Raw genomic sequence first — 13,672 nt, 5'->3', positions numbered from 1 at the left:
CAGAAAACAACGAAAATCGGCGAGAAATCGTCGTTTTGCATCGAAATATGCGGTTTTCTGTAAGAATTTTGATGATTTCGTGCAGAATTCTGCTGTTTTCTTGCAATTCAGCCGTTGAATCTAGGTAAAAAGTCATGATTTTGTAGATTTCGTGATCTTCTTGGCGAATTCAAGATAGAAAACAACGAAAATCGGCGAGAAATCGTTGTTTTGCATCGAAATATGCAGTTTTCTTTAAGAATTTTGATGATTTCGTGCAGAATTCTGCTGTTTTCTTGCAATTCAGCCGTTGAATCTTGGTTAAAAGTCATGATTTTGTTGATTTCGTGCACTTCTTTGCGAATTCAAGCCAGAAAACAACGAAAATCGGCGAGAAATCGTCGTTTTGCATCGAAAAATGCAGTTTTCTGTAAGAATTTTGATGATTTCGTGCAGAATTCTGCTGTTTTCTTGCAATTCGGCCGTTGAATCTTGGTAAAAAGTCATGATTTTGTAGATTTCGTGCTCTTCTTTGCGAATTCAAGCCAGAAAACAACGAAAATCGGCGAGAGATCGTCGTTTTGCATCGAAATATGCGGTTTTCTGTAAAAATTTTGATGATTTCGTACAGAATTCTGCTGTTTTCTTGCAATTCAGCCGTTGAATCTTGGTAAAAAGTCATGATTTTGTAGATTTTGTGCTCTTTTTTGCGAATTCAAGCCAGAAAACAACGAAAATCGGCGAGAAATCGTCGTTTTGCATCGAAAAATGCGGTTTTCTGTAAGAATTTTGATGATTTCGTGCAGAATTCTGCTGTTTTCTTGCAATTCAGCCGTTGAATCTTGGTAAAAAGTCATGATTTTGTAGATTTCGTGCTCTTCTTTGCGAATTCAAGCCAGAAAACAACGAAAATCGGCGAGAAATCGTCGTTTTGCATCGAAATATGCGGTTTTCTGTAAGAATTTTGATAATTTCGTGCAGAATTCTGCTGTTTTCTTGCAATTCAGCCGTTGAATCTTGGTAAAAAGTCATGATTTTGTAGATTTTGTGCTCTTCTTGGCGAATTTAAGATAGAAAACAACGAAAATCGGCGAGAAATCGTTGTTTTGCATCGAAATATGCAGTTTTCTCTAAGAATTTTGATGATTTCGTGCAGAGTTCTGCTGTTTTCTTGCAATTCAGCCGTTGAATCTTGGTAAAAAGTCATGATTTTGTAGATTTCGTGCTCTTCTTTGCGAATTCAAGCCAGAAAACAACGAAAATCGGCGAGAAATCGTCGTTTTGCATCGAAATATGCGGTTTTCTGTAAGAATTTTGATGATTTCGTGCAGAATTCTGCTGTTTTCTTGCAATTCAGCCGTTGAATCTTGGTAAAAAGTCATGATTTTGTAGATTTCGTGCTCTTCTTTGCGAATTCAAGCCAGAAAACAACGAAAATCGGCGAGAAATCGTCGTTTTGCATCTAAATATGCGGTTTTCTGTAAGAATTTTGATGATTTCGTGCAGAATTCTGCTGTTTTCTTGCAATTCAGCCGTTGAATCTTGGTAAAAAGTCATGATTTTGTAGATTTCGTGCTCTTCTTTGCGAATTCAAGCCAGAAAACAACGAAAATCGGCGAGAAATCGTCGTTTTGCATCGAAATATGCGGTTTTCTGTAAGAAGTTTGATGATTTCGTGCAGAATTCTGCTGTTTTCTTGCAATTCAGCCGTTGAATCTTGGTAAAAAGTCATGATTTTGTAGATTCCGTGCTCTTCTTTGCGAATTCAAGATAGAAACAACGAAAATCAGCGAGAAATCGTCGTTTTGCATCGAAATATGCGGTTTTCTCTAAGAATTATGATGATTTCGTGCAGAATTCTGCTGTTTTCTTGCAATTCAGCCGTTGAATCTTGGTAAAAAGTGATGATTTTGTAGATTTCGTGCTCTTCTTTGCGAATTCAAGCCAGAAAACAACGAAAATCGGCGAGAAATCGTCGTTTTGCATCGAAATATGCGGTTTTCTCTAAGAATTTTGATGATTTCGTGCAGAATTCTGCTGTTTTCTTGCAATTCAGCCGTTGAATCTTGGTAAAAAGTCATGATTTTGTAGATTTCGTGCTCTTCTTTGCGAATTCAAGCCAGAAAACAACGAAAATCGGCGAAAAATCGTCGTTTTGCATCGAAATATGCGGTTTTCTGTAAGAATTTTGATGATTTCGTGCAGAATTCTGCTGTTTTCTTGCAATTCAGCTGTTGAATCTTGGTAAAAAGTCATAATTTTGTAGATTTCGTGCTCTTCTTTGCGAATTCAAGCCAGAAAATAACGAAAATCGGCGAGAAATAATCGTTTTGCATCGAAATATGCGGTTTTCTGTAAGAATTTTGATGATTTCGTGCAGAATTCTGCTGTTTTCTTGCAATTCAGCCGTTGAATCTTGGTAAAAAGTCATGATTTTGTAGATTTTGTGCTCTTCTTGGCGAATTTAAGATAGAAAACAACGAAAATCGGCGAGAAATCGTTGTTTTGCATCGAAATATGCAGTTTTCTCTAAGAATTTTGATGATTTCGTGCAGAGTTCTGCTGTTTTCTTGCAATTCAGCCGTTGAATCTTGGTAAAAAGTCATGATTTTGTAGATTTCGTGCTCTTCTTTGCGAATTCAAGCCAGAAAACAACGAAAATCGGCGAGAAATCGTCGTTTTGCATCGAAATATGCGGTTTTCTCTAAGAATTTTGATGATTTCGTGCAGAATTCTGCTGTTTTCTTGCAATTCAGCCGTTGAATCTTGGTAAAAAGTCATGATTTTGTAGATTTCGTGCTCTTCTTTGCGAATTCAAGCTAGAAAACAACGAAAATCGGCGAGAAATAATCGTTTTGCATCGAAATATGCGGTTTTCTGTAAGAATTTTGATGATTTCGTGCAGAATTCTGCTGTTTTCTTGCAATTCAGCCGTTGAATCTAGGTAAAAAGTCATGATTTTGTAGATTTCGTGCTCTTCTTGGCGAATTCAAGATAGAAAACAACGAAAATCGGCGAGAAATCGTTGTTTTGCATCGAAATATGCGGTTTTCTGTAAGAATTTTGATGATTTCGTGCAGAATTCTGCTGTTTTCTTGCAATTCAGCCGTTGAATCTAGGTAAAAAATCATGATTTTGTAGATTTCGTGCTCTTCTTGGCGAATTCAAGATAGAAAACAACGAAAATCGGCGAGAAATCGTTGTTTTGCATCGAAATATGCAGTTTTCTTTAAGAATTGTGATGATTTCGTGCAGAATTCTGCTGTTTTCTTGCAATTCAGCCGTTGAATTTTGGTAAAAAGTCATGATTTTGTAGATTTCGTGCTCTTCTTTGCGAATTCAAGCCAGAAAACAACGAAAATCGGCGAGAAATCGTCGTTTTGCATCGAAAAATGCAGTTTTCTGTAAGAATTTTGATGATTTCGTGCAGAATTCTGCTGTTTTCTTGCAATTCGGCCGTTGAATCTTGGTAAAAAGTCATGATTTTGTAGATTTCGTGCTCTTCTTTGCGAATTCAAGCCAGAAAACAACGAAAATCGGCGAGAAATCGTCGTTTTGCATCGAAATATGCGGTTTTCTGTAAAAATTTTGATGATTTCGTACAGAATTCTGCTGTTTTCTTGCAATTCAGCCGTTGAATCTTGGTAAAAAGTCATGATTTTGTAGATTTTGTGCTCTTCTTTGCGAATTCAAGCCAGAAAACAACGAAAATCGGCGAGAAATTGTCGTTTTGCATCGAAATTTGCGGTTTTCTGTAAGAATTTTGATGATTTCGTGCAGAATTCTGCTGTTTTCTTGCAATTCAGCCGTTGAATCTTGGTAAAAAGTCATGATTTTGTAGATTTCGTGCTCCTCTATGCGAATTCAAGCCAGAAAACAACGAAAATCGGCGAGAAATAATCGTTTTGCATCGAAATATGCGGTTTTCTGTAAGAATTTTGATGATTTCGTGCAGATCTCTGCTGTTTTCTTGCAATTCAGTCGTTGAATCTTAGTAAAAAGTCATGATTTTGTAGATTTCGTGCTCCTCTATGCGAATTCAAGCCAGAAAACCACGAAAGTCGGCGAGAAATCGTCGTTTTGCATCGAAATATGCGGTTTTCTCTAAGAATTTTGATGATTTCGTGCAGAATTCTGCTGTTTTCTTGCAATTCAGCCGTTGAATCTTGGTAAAAAGTGATAATTTTGTAGATTTCGTGCTCTTCTTTGCGAATTCAAGCCAGAAAACAACGAAAATCGGCGAGAAATCGTCGTTTTGCATCGAAATATGCGGTTTTCTCTAAGAATTTTGACGATTTCGTGCAGAATTCTGCTGTTTTCTTGCAATTCAGCTGTTGAATCTAGGTAAAAAGTCATGATTTTGTAGATTTCGTGCTCTTCTTGGCGAATTCACGATAGAAAACAACGAAAATCGGCGAGAAATCGTTGTTTTGCATCGAAATATGCAGTTTTCTCTAAGAATTTTGATGATTTCGTGCAGAGTTCTGCTGTTTTCTTGCAATTCAGCCGTTGAATCTTGGTAAAAAGTCATGATTTTGTAGATTTCGTGCTCTTCTTTGCGAATTCAAGCCAGAAAACAACGAAAATCGGCGAGAAATCGTCGTTTTGCATCGAAATATGCGGTTTTCTGTAAGAATTTTGATGATTTCGTGCAGAATTCTGCTGTTTTCTTGCAATTCAGCTGTTGAATCTTGGTAAAAAGTCATGATTTTGTAGATTTCGTGCTCTTCTTTGCGAATTCAAGCCAGAAAACAACGAAAATCGGCGAGAAATCGTTGTTTTGCATCGAAATATGCAGTTTTCTCTAAGAATTTTGATGATTTCGTGCAGAATTCTGCTGTTTTCTTGCAATTCAGCCGTTGAATCTTGGTAAAAAGTTATGATTTTGTAGATTTCGTGCTCTTCTTTGCGAATTCAAGCCAGAAAACAACGAAAATCGGCGAGAAATCGTCGTTTTGCATTGAAATATGCGGTTTTCTGTAAGAATTTTGATGATTTCGTGCAGAATTCTGCTGTTTTCTTGCAATTCAGCTGCTGAATCTTGGTAAAAAGTCATGATTTTGTAGATTTCGTGCTCTTCTTTGCGAATTCAAGCCAGAAAACAACGAAAATCGGCGAGAAATCGTCGTTTTGCATCGAAATATGCGGTTTTCTGTAAGAATTTTGATGATTTCGTGCAGAATTCTGCTGTTTTCTTGCAATTCAGCCGTTGAATCTTGGTAAAAAGTCATGATTTTGTAGATTCCGTGCTCTTCTTTGCGAATTCAAGATAGAAAACAACGAAAATCAGCGAGAAATCGTCGTTTTGCATCGAAATATGCGGTTTTCTCTAAGAATTTTGATGATTTCGTGCAGAATTCTGCTGTTTTCTTGCAATTCAGCCGTTGAATCTTGGTAAAAAGTGATGATTTTGTAGATTTCGTGCTCTTCTTTGCGAATTCAAGCCAGAAAACAACGAAAATCGGCGAGAAATCGTCGTTTTGCATCGAAATATGCGGTTTTCTCTAAGAATTTTGATGATTTCGTGCAGAATTCTGCTGTTTTCTTGAAATTCAGCCGTTGAATCTTGGTAAAAAGTCATGATTTTGTAGATTTCGTGCTCTTCTTTGCGAATTCAAGCCAGAAAACAACGAAAATCGGCGAGAAATCGTCGTTTTGCATCGAAATATGCGGTTTTCTGTAAGAATTTTGATAATTTCGTGCAGAATTCTGCTGTTTTCTTGCAATTCAGCCGTTGAATCTTGGTAAAAAGTCATGATTTTGTAGATTTCGTGCTCTTCTTTGCGAATTCAAGCCAGAAAACAACGAAAATCGGCGAGAAATAATCGTTTTGCATCGAAATATGCGGTTTTCTGTAAGAATTTTGATGATTTCGTGCAGAATTCTGCTGTTTTCTTGCAATTCAGGTGTTGAATCTTGGTAAAAAGTCATAATTTTGTAGATTTCGTGCTTTTCTTTGCGAATTCAAGCCAGAAAACAACGAAAATCGGCGAGAAATAATCGTTTTGCATCGAAATATGCGGTTTTCTGTAAGAATTTTGATGATTTCGTGCCGAGTTCTGCTGTTTTCTTGCAATTCAGCCGTTGAATCTTGGTAAAAAGTCATGATTTTGTAGATTTCGTGCTCCTCTTTGCGAATTCAAGCCAAAAAACCACGAAAATCGGCGAGAAATCGTCGTTTTGCATCGAAATATGCGGTCTTCTCTAAGAATTTTGATGATTTCGTGCAGAATTCTGCTGTTTTCTTGCAATTCAGCTGTTGAATCTTGGTAAAAAGTCATGATTTTGTAGATTTCGTGCTCATCTTTGCGAATTCAAGCCAGAAAACAACGAAAATCGGCGAGAAATCGTCGTTTTGCATCGAAATATGCGGTTTTCTGTAAGAATTTTGATGATTTCGTGCAGAATTCTGCTGTTTTCTTGCAATTCAGCCGTTGAATCTTAGTAAAAAGTCTTCTCTAAGAATTTTGATGATTTCGTGCAGAATTCTGCTGTTTTCTTGCAATTCAGCCGTTGAATCTTGGTAAAAAGTCATGATTTTGTAGATTTCGTGCTCTTCTTTGCGAATTCAAGCCAGAAAACAACGAAAATCGGCGAGAAATCGTCGTTTTGCATCGAAATATGCGGTTTTCTGTAAGAATTTTGATGATTTCGTGCAGAATTCTGCTGTTTTCTTGCAATTCAGCCGTTGAATCTAGGTGAAAAGTCATGATTTTGTAGATTTCGTGCTCTTCTTGGCGAATTCAAGATAGAAAACAACGAAAATCGGCGAGAAATCGTTGTTTTCCATCGAAATATGCAGTTTTCTCTAAGAATTTTGATGATTTCGTGCAGAATTCTGCTGTTTTCTTGCAATTCAGCCGTTGAATCTTGGTAAAAATTCATGATTTTGTAGATTTCGTGCTCTTCTTTGCGAATTCAAGCCAGAAAACAACGAAAATCGGCGAGAAATCGTCGTTTTGCATCGAAATATGCGGTTTTCTGTAAAAATTTTGATGATTTCGTACAGAATTCTGCTGTTTTCTTGCAATTCAGCCGTTGAATCTTGGTAAAAAGTCATGATTTTGTAGATTCCGTGCTCTTCTTTGCGAATTCAAGATAGAAAACAACAAAAATCAGCGAGAAATCGTCGTTTTGCATCGAAATATGCGGTTTTCTCTAAGAATTTTGATGATTTCGTGCAGAATTCTGCTGTTTTCTTGCAATTCAGCCGTTGAATCTTGGTAAAAAGTAATGATTTTGTAGATTTCGTGCTCTTCTTTGCGAATTCAAGCCAGAAAACATCGAAAATCGGCGAGAAATCGTCGTTTTGCATCGAAATATGCGGTTTTCTCTAAGAATTTTGATGATTTCGTGCAGAATTCTGTTGTTTTCTTGCAATTCAGCCGTTGAATCTTGGTAAAAAGTCATGATTTTGTAGATTTCGTGCTCTTCTTTGCGAATTCATGCCAGAAAACAACGAAAATCGGCGAGAAATCATCGTTTTGCATCGAAATATGCGGTTTTCTGTAAGAATTTTGATGATTTCGTGCAGAATTCTGCTGTTTTCTTGCAATTCAGCTGTTGAATCTTGGTAAAAAGTCATGATTTTGTAGATCTCGTGCTCTTCTTTGCGAATTCAAGCCAGAAAACAACGAAAATCGGCGAGAAATCGTCGTTTTGCATCGAAAAATGCGGTTTTCTGTAAGAATTTTGATGATTTCGTGCAGAATTCTGCTGTTTTCTTGCAATTCAGCCGTTGAATCTAGGTAAAAAGTCATGATTTTGTAGATTTCGTGCTCTTCTTGGCGAATTAAAGATAGAAAACAACGAAAATCGGCGAGAAATCGTTGTTTTCCATCGAAATATGCAGTTTTCTCTAAGAATTTTGATGATTTCGTGCAGAATTCTGCTGTTTTCTTGCAATTCAGCCGTTGAATCTTGGTAAAAAGTGATGATTTTGTAGATTTCGTGCTCTTCTTTGCGAATTCAAGCCAGAAAACATCGAAAATCGGCGAGAAATCGTCGTTTTGCATCGAAATATGCGGTTTTCTCTAAGAATTTTGATGATTTCCTGCAGAATTCTGCTGTTTTCTTGCAATTCAGCCGTTGAATCTTGGTAAAAAGTCATGATTTTGTAGATTTCGTGCTCTTCTTTGCGAATTCAAGCCAGAAAACAACGAAAATCGGCGAGAAATAATCGTTTTGCATCGAAATATGCGGTTTTCTGTAAGAATTTTGATGATTTCGTGCAGAATTCTGCTGTTTTCTTGCAATTCAGCCGTTGAATCTTGGTAAAAAGTTATGATTTTGTAGATTTCGTGCTCTTCTTTGCGAATTCAAGCCAGAAAACAACGAACATCGGCGAGAAATCGTCGTTTTGCATCGAAAAATGCAGTTTTCTGTAAGAATTTTGATGATTTCGTGCAGAATTCTGCTGTTTTCTTGCAATTCGGCCGTTGAATCTTGGTAAAAAGTCATGATTTTGTAGATTTCGTGCTCTTCTTGGCGAATTCAAGATAGAAAACAACGAAAATCGGCGAGAAATCGTTGTTTTGCATCGAAATATGCAGTTTTCTTTAAGAATTTTGATGATTTCGTGCAGAATTCTGCTGTTTTCTTGCAATTCAGCCGTTGAATCTTGGTAAAAAGTCATGATTTTGTAGATTTCGTGCTCTTCTTTGCGAATTCAAGCCAGAAAACAACGAAAATCGGCGAGAAATCGTCGTTTTGCATTGAAATATGCGGTTTTCTGTAAGAATTTTGATGATTTCCTGCAGAATTCTGCTGTTTTCTTGCAATTCAGCCGTTGAATCTTGGTAAAAAGTTATGATTTTGTAGATTTCGTGCTCTTCTTTGCGAATTCAAGCCAGAAAACAACGAACATCGGCGAGAAATCGTCGTTTTGCATCGAAAAATGCAGTTTTCTGTAAGAATTTTGATGATTTCGTGCAGAATTCTGCTGTTTTCTTGCAATTCGGCCGTTGAATCTTGGTAAAAAGTCATGATTTTGTAGATTTCGTGCTCTTCTTTGCGAATTCAAGCCAGAAAACAACGAAAATCGGCGAGAAATCGTCGTTTTGCATCGAAATATGCGGTTTTCTGTAAAATTTTGATGATTTCGTACAGAATTCTGCTGTTTTCTTGCAATTCAGCCGTTGAATCTTGGTAAAAAGTCATGATTTTGTAGATTTTGTGCTCTTCTTTGCGAATTCAAGCCAGAAAACAACGAAAATCGGCGAGAAATCGTCGTTTTGCATCGAAAAATGCGGTTTTCTGTAAGAATTTTGATGATTTCGTGCAGAATTCTGCTGTTTTCTTGCAATTCAGCCGTTGAATCTTGGTAAAAAGTCATGATTTTGTAGATTTCGTGCTCTTCTTTGCGAATTCAAGCCAGAAAACAACGAAAATCGGCGAGAAATCGTCGTTTTGCATCGAAATATGCGGTTTTCTGTAAGAATTTTGATAATTTCGTGCAGAATTCTGCTGTTTTCTTACAATTCAGCCGTTGAATCTTGGTAAAAAGTCATGATTTTGTAGATTTTGTGCTCTTATTGGCGAATTCAAGATAGAAAACAACGAAAATCGGCGAGAAATCGTTGTTTTGCATCGAAATATGCAGTTTTCTCTAAGAATTTTGATGATTTCGTGCAGAGTTCTGCTGTTTTCTTGCAATTCAGCCGTTGAATCTTGGTAAAAAGTCATGATTTTGTAGATTTCGTGCTCATCTTTGCGAATTCAAGCCAGAAAACAACGAAAATCGGCGAGAAATCGTCGTTTTGCATCGAAATATGCGGTTTTCTGTAAGAATTTTGATGATTTCGTGCAGAATTCTGCTGTTTTCTTGCAATTCAGCCGTTGAATCTTGGTAAAAAGTCATGATTTTGTAGATTTCGTGCTCTTCTTTGCGAATTCAAGCCAGAAAACAACGAAAATCGGCGAGAAATCGTCGTTTTGCATCGAAATATGCGGTTTTCTGTAAGAATTTTGATGATTTCGTGCAGAATTCTGCTGTTTTCTTGCAATTCAGCCGTTGAATCTTGGTAAAAAGTGATGATTTTGTAGATTTCGTGCTTTTCTTTGCGAATTCAAGCCAGAAAACAACGAAAATCGGCGAGAAATCGTCGTTTTGCATCGAAATATGCGGTTTTCTCTAAGAATTTTGATGATTTCGTGCAGAATTCTGCTGTTTTCTTGCAATTCAGCCGTTGAATCTTGGTAAAAAGTCATGATTTTGTAGATTTCGTGCTCTTCTTTGCGAATTCAAGCCAGAAAACAACGAAAATCGGCGAAAAATCGTCGTTTTGCATCGAAATATGCGGTTTTCTGTAAGAATTTTGATGATTTCGTGCAGAATTCTGCTGTTTTCTTGCAATTCAGCCGTTGAATCTTGGTAAAAAGTCATAATTTTGTAGATTTCGTGCTCTTCTTTGCGAATTCAAGCCAGAAAACAACGAAAATCGGCGAGAAATAATCGTTTTGCATCGAAATATGCGGTTTTCTGTAAGAATTTTGATGATTTCGTGCAGAATTCTGCTGTTTTCTTGCAATTCAGCCGTTGAATCTTGGTAAAAAGTCATGATTTTGTAGATTTCGTGCTCTTCTTTGCGAATTCAAGCTAGAAAACAACGAAAATCGGCGAGAAATAATCGTTTTGCATCGAAATATGCGGTTTTCTGTAAGAATTTTGATGATTTCGTGCAGAATTCTGCTGTTTTCTTGCAATTCAGCCGTTGAATCTAGGTAAAAAGTCATGATTTTGTAGATTTCGTGCTCTTCTTGGCGAATTCAAGATAGAAAACAACGAAAATCGGCGAAAAATCGTTGTTTTGCATCGAAATATGCGGTTTTCTGCAAGAATTTTGATGATTTCGTGCAGAATTCTGCTGTTTTCTTGCAATTCAGCCGTTGAATCTAGGTAAAAAGTCATGATTTTGTAGATTTCGTGCTCTTCTTGGCGAATTCAAGATAGAAAACAACGAAAATCGGCGAGAAATCGTTGTTTTGCATCGAAATATGCAGTTTTCTTTAAGAATTGTGATGATTTCGTGCAGAATTCTGCTGTTTTCTTGCAATTCAGCCGTTGAATCTTGGTAAAAAGTCATGATTTTGTAGATTTCGTGCTCTTCTTTGCGAATTCAAGCCAGAAAACAACGAAAATCGGCGAGAAATCGTCGTTTTGCATCGAAAAATGCAGTTTTCTGTAAGAATTTTGATGATTTCGTGCAGAATTCTGCTGTTTTCTTGCAATTCGGCCGTTGAATCTTGGTAAAAAGTCATGATTTTGTAGATTTCGTGCTCTTCTTTGCGAATTCAAGCCAGAAAACAACGAAAATCGGCGAGAAATCGTCGTTTTGCATCGAAATATGCGGTTTTCTGTAAAAATTTTGATGATTTCGTACAGAATTCTGCTGTTTTCTTGCAATTCAGCCGTTGAATCTTGGTAAAAAGTCATGATTTTGTAGATTTTGTGCTCTTCTTTGCGAATTCAAGCCAGAAAACAACGAAAATCGGCGAGAAATCGTCGTTTTGCATCGAAATATGCGGTTTTCTGTAAGAATTTTGATGATTTCGTGCAGAATTCTGCTGTTTTCTTGCAATTCAGCCGTTGAATCTTGGTAAAAAGTCATGATTTTGTAGATTTCGTGCTCCTCTATGCGAATTCAAGCCAGAAAACAACGAAAATCGGCGAGAAATAATTGTTTTGCATCGAAATATGCGGTTTTCTGTAAGAATTTTGATGATTTCGTGCAGAATTCTGCTGTTTTCTTGCAATTCAGCCGTTGAATCTTGGTAAAAAGTCATGATTTTGTAGATTTCGTGCTCCTCTATGCGAATTCAAGCCAGAAAACCACGAAAATCGGCGAGAAATCGTCGTTTTGCATCGAAATATGCGGTTTTCTCTAAGAATTTTGATGATTTCGTGCAGAATTCTGCTGTTTTCTTGCAATTCAGCTGTTGAATCTAGGTAAAAAGTGATAATTTTGTAGATTTCGTGCTCTTCTTTGCGAATTCAAGCCAGAAAACAACGAAAATCGGCGAGAAATCGTCGTTTTGCATCGAAATATGCGGTTTTCTCTAAGAATTTTGACGATTTCGTGCAGAATTCTGCTGTTTTCTTGCAATTCAGCTGTTGAATCTAGGTAAAAAGTCATGATTTTGTAGATTTCGTGCTCTTCTTGGCGAATTCACGATAGAAAACAACGAAAATCGGCGAGAAATCGTTGTTTTGCATCGAAATATGCAGTTTTCTCTAAGAATTTTGATGATTTCGTGCAGAGTTCTGCTGTTTTCTTGCAATTCAGCCGTTGAATCTTGGTAAAAAGTCATGATTTTGTAGATTTCGTGCCCTTCTTTGCGAATTCAAGCCAGAAAACAACGAAAATCGGCGAGAAATCGTCGTTTTGCATCGAAATATGCGGTTTTCTGTAAGAATTTTGATGATTTTGTGCAGAATTCTGCTGTTTTCTTGCAATTCAGCTGTTGAATCTTGGTAAAAAGTCATGATTTTGTAGATTTCGTGCTCTTCTTTGCGAATTCAAGCCAGAAAACAACGAAAATCGGCGAGAAATCGTCGTTTTGCATCGAAATATGCGGTTTTCTGTAAGAATTTTGATGATTTCGTGCAGAATTCTGCTGTTTTCTTGCAATTCAGCCGTTGAATCTTGGTAAAAAGTCATGATTTTGTAGATTCCGTGCTCTTCTTTGCGAATTCAAGATAGAAAACAACGAAAATCAGCGAGAAATCGTCGTTTTGCATCGAAATATGCGGTTTTCTCTAAGAATTTTGATAATTTCGTGCAGAATTCTGCTGTTTTCTTGCAATTCAGCCGTTGAATCTTGGTAAAATGTGATGATTTTGTAGATTTCGTGCTCTTCTTTGCGAATTCAAGCCAGAAAACAACGAAAATCGGCGAGAAATCGTCGTTTTGCATCGAAATATGCGGTTTTCTCTAAGAATTTTGATGATTTCGTGCAGAATTCTGCTGTTTTCTTGCAATTCAGCCGTTGAATCTTGGTAAAAAGTCATGATTTTGTAGATTTCGTGCTCTTCTTTGCGAATTCAAGCCAGAAAACAACGAAAATCGGCGAGAAATCGTCGTTTTGCATCGAAATATGCGGTTTTTTGTAAGAATTTTGATGATTTCGTGCAGAATTCTGCTGTTTTCTTGCAATTCAGCCGTTGAATCTTGGTAAAAAATCATGATTTTGTAGATTTCGTGCTCTTCTTTGCGAATTCAAGCCAGAAAACAACGAAAATCGGCGAGAAATAATCGTTTTGCATCGAAATATGCGGTTTTCTGTAAGAATTTTGATGATTTCGTGCAGAATTCTGCTGTTTTCTTGCAATTCAGGTGTTGAATCTTGGTAAAAAGTCATGATTTTGTAGATTTCGTGCTCTTCTTTGCGAATTCAAGCCAGAAAACAACGAAAATCGGCGAGAAATAATCGTTTTGCATCGAAATATGCGGTTTTCTGTAAGAATTTTGATGATTTCGTGCCGAACTCTGCTGTTTTCTTGCAATTCAGCTGTTGAATCTTGGTAAAAAGTCATGATTTTGTAGATTTCGTGCTCCTCTTTGCGAATTCAAGCCAAAAAACCACAAAAATCGGCGAGAAATCGTCGTTTTGCATCGAAATATGCGGTCTTCTCTAAGAATTTTGATGATTTCGTGCAGAATTCTGCTGTTTTCTTGCAATTCAGCCGTTGAAT

This window comes from Gnatocerus cornutus, unplaced genomic scaffold, assembly GCF_029298725.1.
Source record: "Gnatocerus cornutus isolate USDA-ARS CGAHR unplaced genomic scaffold, icGnaCorn1.1 ctg00000021.1, whole genome shotgun sequence".
Classification (NCBI taxonomy): Eukaryota; Metazoa; Arthropoda; class Insecta; order Coleoptera; family Tenebrionidae; genus Gnatocerus; species Gnatocerus cornutus.
The sequence above is the reverse complement of the archived record's forward strand: the minus strand, read 5'-3'. Positions refer to the sequence as shown.